The following is a 10,786-nucleotide window of genomic DNA, read 5'->3' on the forward strand; positions in this document are numbered from 1 at the left end:
AGAGACCATTAAGCTGAAGATAGGACATGTAGAAATCACGTCAAAACCTTACATCTGTTACCTTGGCGTAATGCTTGATACTCGTTTGAATTTCAATCAACAGGTGGAACACGTTAGTGCTAAGGCGTCAATAGTTAGGACGAGACTTGCTCGACTGATGCCTAATGTTGGAAGCCCTAAACAAACCAGAAGGATATTGCTATTGTCAGTGGTTACTTCGGTGCTGACATATGGTATCTCCATATGGGCTGATGCTCTCAAAACTCAAAAATCGAGGAGAACGGCAGGATCTATATATCGTCTGAGTGCTTTAAGAATTGCTTGCCCATTTCGCACCATATCAAAGGAAGCAGTGTGCGTCATTTCAGGAACTCTGCCACTCATAGTCTTAGCAGAGGAAAAGCGAACAATGTACCAAAGAAGACATCAACAACTGAGTCCTGAAAAGTTGAGATTAGAAGAACGGCAGAACAGCATTTACCGATGGCAGCAACTGTGGAATGTCGCAGTAAAGGGCAGATAAACGCATCGTCTCATTTCTAACATTAAATTCTGGCTAAGTCTCAAGCATGGCGAAGTAAATTATTATACTACGCAAATGCTATCTGGGCACAGCTGTTTTCTAGCCTACCTACACCGCTTCAAGCACGATAGCTCGCCGGATTGCCCATATTATTTGGGCGAAATCGAAGATGCTGAGCATGTGTTCTTCGCGTGCTCGCGATTTGGTGCTCTACGGGACGATGTGGAAGAGACATTAAGACGAAGCATTACCCCAGGTAATGTTGTTGAAGTGATGCTGACAAGTGAAGCTGCTTGAAACACCATAGACAGATTTGCGAGAGAGGTACTAATTGACCTGCGTTCTATAGAAAGGGAAAGGGCGAATGGGACTTCGCACATTTAAAAGATGCGTTCAATGTTTAAGAATTATAACATTCATTATAACAAGTTAAGAATTATAACATTCTAGATCCTTCCCCCGCGAAGTAATGCTTAACGACGGTTTCCGTGAGGACCAGAGGCAAGGGCAAAGCGGAGGTTTTAGTCGGTATTATACCAGGGCGGTATTGAGTCCGACATACCCAGACAGAACACCAGTCTGGGATGCACAAAGGCATTTGCTTCACTATACAAAAAAAAAAAACACACGCATACATCAATTTTTTCCAAGGTATGCCAAAATGATCAGAAGTCTTTGAAACGCAAAGATATATAAAAACTTTCATTTTCGATTTGTTTGCTATTACTATAACTTACCCTACAAGAAGTTAATAAATGGCAAAAAATACAAAAAAATCACTTATCATTGTTTGACATTGAACGCATCTGAACTGTCATCTGTTTAGATTAGAAGTGATCTGAAATTATGAGCCTAGATAATATTAGAATATAATATACGAGATTTTTTTAAAAAAATATTTTGTCAATCAAGACTTATAGTGTCTTATAATACAAAATTGGTAGCTCTGGTAATAAAATTAAAGAACAAATAAAGTATACATAATATGTAACAAAAGTTAAAGAAAAATAATAAAAGAAACTAAAGAAAAATGACAAAATGAAATAAGAATTAAAAAATATATTTGAAAAAATTGGTTTGATGAGAGGTGTTGCCGACTAAGCTTTGCCGAGACACGCATTTGATTACTGCAGCGGTAGATCAACGGGTCATTTCCTTTTCAATCGCCTGGTTGGTATGGGCAACGCTTTGATGGCTGGATCGTGTGTGTTTGTAGTTTGTTGTTGTAATTAAAACTTCTATTTGTTCATGGTCTATTTTGTTATTTAGATTTTTATGGAGGCAGAAATTGAAGATATACCATGGCGCATTTGTAAGTGAACGTAAAATTTTACTTTGACATCTTTGAATGGTGTTGATGTTGGATTTACTGGCACAGCCCCAAAGTTTTATGTTATAAGTCCAGATAGGGATGATAGCCGTTTTGTAGATGAGAACTTTGTTTTCAAGTGATAGATTACTTTTTCTGCAACATTCAATACATTTTAATTGAATTTGTTTTTCCTTGTTAAGGCTTCACTCCAATTCAATTTGGAGTGAAGCCAGAACATTACAGTCATTTGTGAAGCCAGAATATTACAGCTGACTTTTTTCTGATATTACTATATCATCGGCATATATACAAATCATCAGATCTTTTTCGGTGGGTAAATCTCGTGTATAAAAGATATACAAAAGTGGACTCAGGATACTGCCCTGTGGTACGCCCATATGTCACGAGTGCTCGAGTAATCTCCATTGACTCTTACTCTCCATTGAGTATAGGGTTTTACAGTATTTGGGATAAATTGCTTTTATTTTAATAAGGAGTCCCCTGTATGTAATACTTTATCAAAAACTTGACTAACGCTAAGAAATACTGCTACTGTGTGCTTTTTGCGGTTTAAGTAATTCAAAATAAAAGTAACTGTTCTATTGCATTGCTGTACTGTAGTACCCCTTTCTAAACAAGTTTAATCAACTTTCAAGTTGATGGTCTGAAATCCAATATTCCCCTGGATTGTCTTCATGTAACCTGAGTGAAATTAGTCTTTCTAGAATTTTTGATGGGACTGGCAAGAGAATTTGCCGGTGATCTGCAAAAGCTTCTGCTTTTTCTGTCCCTAGTAGAAACGAATCTGAGCTACATATGTTTTTCACGTAGGCTAAATATAGTTTCCCAATATTGAGCCCATATGATTTTGTTAACATTCGGCCATATTCCGCTCAGATTCGGGATGAGGGACGAATGCGGGAATATGATATTTAGCTTATATGATTTGCTTAACATTTTTCCATATTACGCTCATATTCCGAAAGTGAGGAGAATATGTAGAAATAATATTTATATCATATTGAAAAATATATATAAACCATATTTAAAATTATTGACACTATATTTTGAAATATTAAATATTATTTAATTAATATTGAACAAACACCATTAATAAAAAAATTAATGTATTCTGAGTAAATAAATACATTTTTTAAATAGTCAATATATTGAATTTTATCATTTTTTTTACAATTTACTGAAATGATATGTGGTGTTTGTTGATATGATATAAATTGTTGGTTAGGAGTTGCTCGGTTGTTCCACACTGTCTCCAGGATACCGATTGTCCACCCCTTGGTCCACGCCGTTACTAGTAAGTTCCTGATAGTAGAGCCAGTTGTAGCTTCATAGATCCAACCCTTCAATAATGTGTAGAATCCTCTCAACTCCTGGTCTGGTGTCGTGGGTGGAGCAGAAAGTTGTAATATAATAACACTGGTAGTAATCTCCTCGGAACCGTGAGCACTTTATTCTGGTATAGGCTGAAAGAGTTCTCTACGCAAAGTCTAATTGAAATACTGAATTCAATTGACTGCCACTTTATTTAAATCTTTAATTATACTTTCAAATCACAAACTGACATAAATTCATATTGAGACATACTCTCTCCTAAGACATCACTAGACTAGACTCTCTCTTAAGACATCACTGAATTCGATAGACGATCACTATTCACTACTCTATTTATTTGGTATAAAACGTGACATGTTGTGCACTTCCGCATTCGCGCTCTGGTTATTTATCAAAGCGAATTGCATTATTTCACAACATTACATATCATTTTTCATGATAAGATATATAATATTTAAAATATATTTAGTAACTATAACATTTTGTGCCATAATTAATTTATTACAGTCTACATATTATTTTTCATGATTATAGGATATAAAATATTAAAAATTTATTTAATATTTATGATATAACTTTTCGTGTCATGACTAATGTTTGTGTGTGTATAAGTACTAATCATTTGAGATATTAAGAGTTCACTTGTTTTTCCATTTGATTTTCGATGTTAGTGAGGTTATAACAAATTATTATTTCATATTATACACCATTATTATGAACACAGGGTATTCTAATATTGTCTAGGTTATACACTATTGATTCTATTATTCACTACAATTTAACCACACCACACCACACCAAGTTTCGTTTCTAATTTCACAAAATAATATTTTATCAACACATTAACTTTTATTAATTTTATCACAGTTTACACACTATTATTATTGTTTATTACATAAAAATTTAACAAATTTCTGGAACAACGCTTCGAGAACTTTCTTGTATAATTCTGGTATAATGGTATAACACAGTATACCACTGATGATTAATGTGCGGTTCAAGTATTTATATTTAATGCAATAAAAATATGAGTTAATTAGCGCATTATATATATATATATATATATATATATATATATATATCTTATATATAAAATTCTTCTGTAACAATGTAAGTTTTATTAATCCTCCTAAACTATAATTCGGAATTTCATGAATCTTCCTGAAGTTTGTTCGGGAAATTTTCTAAAATGTTTTGATTCATAGAAATATATTTAGATTGTAGAAATAAATGGAAAAAATTACAAAAAACCGCTTATCATTGTTTGACCTTTAAAATATTTAAGGCATGGTTTGACATTAAAAACAAATGACAACTGTCATTTGCCAAACATTTCTATTCACTTATAAGCTAAGGCAATATTAAAATATAATAAATTCATGATTAAAAATAAAGAAAATGTAATGTCTACCTTATTATTGCCAAAAAGAAGCTGAGATGTGATGAAAATTAAAATAATATAAGATTTAGTATAAGATACAGTCAACATCTGACAGATGATGCAGTCTGCGCATGCGTCTCGCGCATAAAACTTAGCCTACAATTCACTTTGACTGATTATTATTTTTTAACTTTTAAATGCAGTCGTGTTTTGCCTTACTTTACTAAATCAAGATACAAAAATAATTTATTTATTCAAACAATTATTTAGAAGTTTCATTGTGTCTAAAATTCATATGTTTGGCATTGGATACGAAATATTTACTCAAGACAATGGAGCATTTTGGGTCTGAATATTTTTAATGTGCTTCAATTTGCAAGAAATTTTGGAATTAGGTTCATCTTACTCTCAAGTTTAAAAATAAAAATAATTTAGAATCATTTGCCACTTCCCGGGGGATGACATCTCTTTTCAGTGGTTCAATTGTATCTCTTTCAAACTAACGTCGGATATCGATAAAAGAACTAATTAGAATAGAAAAATGTTTAATAATGTTTTTCAAAAAAGAAATTACTTTTCAAGTTACTGGCTACTGAAAATTTGTAGTTTTTTGCGTTTTTCATCGTTTTTTGCAATTATTTCTAAAAATATACATTTAAACGAAAATCATGTAATGAACAAAATTATTTCAATCAAAATCCTAATAAATCGGTGTTCTATAAATTGTTCTAGGAACAATATTAGGCTAGATATGAAAATGGGGTTTTATAGTACTCAAAATAAATTTTAAAATTAGTACTTCTGCGTGTAAGATGAGTGAGCTATCATGCAGATAAAAGACGCATACAATATTTTTTTCGTTTAAAGCAAATAGTTTTTGAGTGCCATTTCCACCAAAATTAAAAATAATCGTATTCCCTCTGGAATCAACTTGGTTTAATAGATTTTGACGGGTTCTAGAAAATACCAGTGCAAAGGATTTCCAAAAAGCTCATGATTTCATGAAAAAAAATCTATTTAAAAAAATAAAAGATACGTATAAAGGTATATAAATGAAAATTTAAGGTCTTTTACTGACCAATTAATTGATACTTAATTTACTGACAAATATTGATAGTGTACAACCAGAGTGTCTTTCGAGTACTTCAATCCTTTGCCATTTTAAAATAAGAGAAGTTACGGTAAAATTTATGATAGAGAAAGTTGTAGCTCATTTAATTACCTTTAAAGTAGTGTATTGCAAGTATTGATAAAATCCGAATTAAAAGAGTTATAATTCAATTAATCCGATGGGTGGTGACGGAGTGCAAATTGTTTTTACTTCTGAACTTAAGATTAAGATTAGCCTATTTCCGACATACGGTTTTTTCCTCTCCATTTACTGCAATTTTGTTGATCGTAGATTGAATAGAGCACATGTGAACAGGATTTGACAAATTAATTCACTTCAAATATAAACTTAAGTAATAATGTATATAAATTTATTAGTGAGAAAAATGTAATTTAGATATAAAAATTACTAAAAGCCAGTTGAAATATGGTACAAATATATAAAAATTATAGGCAACATTATTGAAGCCATTATTTTGGGTAGAAAAAACCAATGTGATATTGTCCTTTACCGGGAATGCTATTTATTAATTCTTTCTGGATTTGTTATACCCTTTAAAAGACTTCAATTTTCAACACGTGTAAATTATGCTATAAATCACAAAGGCAGGCGATGATTTTTTGTGTGATACATTTGGAAAGTCAATTTTTAGTCGTGAATAAACAAAAAATCATTCATTTTTACATCCACACCTACAAGTATGACTAAAAAATTGTATAACCCTTGACATTAAAATAAATTGAGCTATTGGAAATAAATTTGTGGTTTAAATTGCAGTGTTTAATTTTTATTATATAATTTTATTGAACATATTTCAATATTTGTTAAAGGGATAATTAAAGTGTTAACTGTAGGAATTGAGAATCATCATTTTATTTTAAGCAGCTCTACAGTCACTCATTTATTGATGTAAATAGTAATTCGAAAAACAATAATTATTAATTTTAACTGAACGGTAAATATTAGTACAGGATATTGAAAAAATGCAGAATTGGGTACAGGACAACGTCTGTCGGGTCATCTAGTATATATATATAAATATATATATATATATATATATATATATATATATATATCTTAATATATATAAATTTAGTGTCACAGGCGTTGTCCACGATGAACGCCTAAATAACTGAACCGATTTAAAATTTGTTTTGCTCACCGTGTACATATGGATCCCATTTAGGACATAGGGTATATTAAAAATCTCAGTTAATAGCCGAATTTTTTTATTATTCAATTAAAAAACATTTTGACATTTCACCATAGTTTGAGTTCTGTCGAGAGTCTACCACTCTAGAGCAAAGACCATAGAGCCACAAATGGCACGAATGCAACAAACGATGGTTCGATCATAGATAAGTAAGTAAGATTTGATGCAGGAGTTAACGCATTACGATCATAGACCTTATACAATTTCATGTATTTCATGTACAGTAGGCCCTCGCTTTACACGGCACTCTGGGTACACGGTTCCCATACTACACGGAGCTAAAAATCCGACATCCCTCCGTCTACACGGACTTCTTATTACGCGGTATTTGGTCAACAGCCCATAAGTTCGTTGTACAAAAGAGTATTGATGTAAATTTTGTTATCGACTTTCATCTTTTAGACATGCCTGATTATATAATAGCTGCCTAAGAACACGTTTGAGCTGACTACTGCGTCGCGCCAATTTTTGAATAAGGTGTCAATGTCCTACATGTCATTTCGTCCGTATTACTCCTACTTCAAGTTGTATTTTTTGGTCTCCGTACAGCACGATAAAAATGGTGCGATTTGGACCAACTGTGAGTCTCTCATAGCACGGATCCCATACTGCACTATGTAAGGTTCCATAGAACGCACTACGAATTAGCCTGAATTGTATGTTAAATATGAGTTTCTTATAGCACGGTTCCCATACTGCACGGTACGCACTTGCCGCGTAAAGCGAGGTTTTACTGTATTGTATAAGGTCTATGATTACGATGCGTTTCTATGAGCTACGGTGACAGTTGGAAAAATATTATGTATGTTTATGTTGCCAATTGTGATTTGGTGTTGATAATAAGCATAGAAATATATTTGTGAGGTTAGGTTGTTATATGTCAAATGCTCATTGAAAGCGGAGTTTTAGCAGAGAATGTATATTAATATATTGTATGTATATTAATATATTGAACACCGTTATATTATTACACAATACAAATCAAGCATTATAACAAAATTTATCATTTTCCTAATAGCAACTAACTCTAATAACAACTAAATCTAATAAAGCACAGTGGTAAAATTCAAATATTCAAATGACTACTATGGATGATTAACGTGCAGTTGGTTTTGACTATTATTAATTAAGTTAATTGTATTGATGGTGCACTATTGAGTCTATTGAAAAATAACCATGTAAGTATTAAAACATAGAAGTGTTTGATAGTAAATTCATTAAGCAAAAAACTACAATGAATAAAATGTGCTCATATTACAACCTGCACCACATTGTGTTAATATTACAGCCCAATTTTGACGAAGGCAACAAACACACTCCAATATTTTCAGGCAATGAACTTTAGAAATAAAACAGAAGCCATGTGCTGCAAGAAAGTTTTAATTGAGAAGTGATTCTTTTTGAATGAATTTCTTCGATACCATCAGATTGCACGATACCAGTTAAGAGATTACAATTTCTGATACAATTGGCATTTGCGATGACTATCACCAAGGCTCAGGGACAAACAATGCCCGTTTTTGGACTTGAATTAGAAAATCAACGTTTTTTGCACAGGTAATTATATGTTGACCAAAGAGGATTTGGTCAAAAATATCGTGCATCAATTAGTTTTAAACTAGATTTATAAAAGCATTCATTTTTGAGTAATAATAATGGAATGGGAATATGTGATACAGCTATATGAAACAAGTAAATAATTGAAATTAGAATAATGTATGTAATATAATAAATTATTTATATTGTATATATTTTTTATATATCGTAATATTTAATTTTAAAAAAATGTTATGCAGTCAATTGTATGTTTGCATAATGGTATTTATGAAATATATGTATATTGAAAGTGATATAGGTGGTGTTTTAAATTAATAGCAAATTTGCTTAAAATATTATATATTATAATTCTTTGTAATTAAAACGAGAATTATTTAGAAGTGTATTTTGAATAATATTTAAATATATAATGCATATATATACATATATATATATATATATATATATATATATATATATCTTGATAGTTTATATATAAATATATATATATATATATAATTTAAATATTGCTGGTTAAAAATTGAAAAATAAAGATACTAATAGAAAATCTTCACAACCAACTTAAATCGAATACATTTATAAGTAAAAGCATCACTTGATTACTTATAATAAATTTTATAAATTTTTTCTAAGCAATAGTATTGATCCAGGCTGATCCATGTTGTTGTTCAAATAATAAGAACTAATTTTCACTGCAATAAGGGGCAAAATTTGATGGCAAAACAACGTTTGCCGGGTCAGCTAGTATATATATATATATATATATATATATATATATATATATATAGAGATGGGCTTATCATATCCGAAGCCGGATCGACTCGGATTTGACTCCGCTTCAGGGAGGAGTTATATCCGCTTAACAACTCCACGACTGCGACAACTCTGATACCGAAATACTCGACACAAATGCGTTCTATAGTGCGTTGTTTATGCATCTAAGGATTTGTCAAATCCAATTTAATGTTTTTAAATAAAAATTTATGAATAAAATGAAATTAAAAAATATCAATAAAATAATTCTTCTGAAAAGGTCACAAATAAATGACGAGTTGTAAACTTTTTCGGTCGATCACATGATCGACTCAATGACTCGTAATTTTAACAGTGTTGACCAAAACTTGAAAAAAACGCAAAACTTGAGAATCAAATTCAATTTAGTTAGTTTCTTTTCATGAGAAAATAATTGATTTTTTGGATTAATTTTATATAGAAATAATGTAGTAAACTTTGTCACAAAAGCAAAACATTTATCATAAAATATTTTCACCAAATAATAATACTTATGATTTCTAATTTTTTCTTCTTCCATTCGAGAATTAATATTATATCGGGTAGTTCGATTAGCATATTATTACTTTTAGACAATTATATAACTGTGTAAAAGTAAAAATTTAATACTATATATTTTTTGCTGCTTAAATACTATTGACGTTACTGATATATTTTGCACTCTAAAGTATTGTTATTTCAGGCTATGGAAAAACTAGGTTAAATGTATTTTGTTTCGTGTATTTTTCGGTATGTATATTCCTGATTGCCGTCATTCACGGCCAAAGATTGTCGTAGTTAGAAATATGACCCCTTACTATTCAATAAATTATACATTGGAGCTATTCACACTTGAACACAATTTCATTGTTCTGAATCTTTGAAGTAATACTTTTGTATTCTCTGGAAAAAAACGTATACCTAAATGGTCATAAAACTGCCTCTGAGACGAGAAAGCGACATCTTCCTTCCCAAAGCAAAACGCAGTAACAGATTTATAGTACCAGTTTAGGGAAGTCGGATATGACAAATCCGGTCTTAAATAAATTAAATTAAAAAAAAAATAAAGAAATATTAGATACATGTTTATACATACTTGTTAATATCAATTTTAGTTTTAAAAACAATTAAGCTAAACTTTTATTTCTGTTCCGAGCAATTTTAATTAATTAATTTTAAACATACTAATTATTTTTTGTTTAATAAAATATGATTTAAAAAACTGAGAACGTATATTAAATTGCTATTTAGACATGTCCTTTGTTTACTCACAAAATTTTCTGAAATAGAAAATACTTGCGACCAAATTATGCTTAATTGTTATTAAAGCCTGATATAATAATTCTAAGTTTTTTGTTCTTTAGTTTGTGGCTTCTAGAGTTTAAAACTCTTTTTTTAAGTTTTAGTAGAGAAAGTTACTTCTTCAAGAAGAAGTCACACTGATTTAAATTAATAAATACACTGGTATGAAAATCTAAATTATTATTATCAAAACCTTTCTGAGAACCATTGCAGACTGATAAGATATCACATGCTATTGAATCGATATGATCTCAAGAATCAAC

Source organism: Ctenocephalides felis, unplaced genomic scaffold, assembly GCF_003426905.1.
Source record: "Ctenocephalides felis isolate EL2017-DRISC unplaced genomic scaffold, ASM342690v1 CF-g0.4_SCAFFOLD_01886, whole genome shotgun sequence".
Classification (NCBI taxonomy): Eukaryota; Metazoa; Arthropoda; class Insecta; order Siphonaptera; family Pulicidae; genus Ctenocephalides; species Ctenocephalides felis.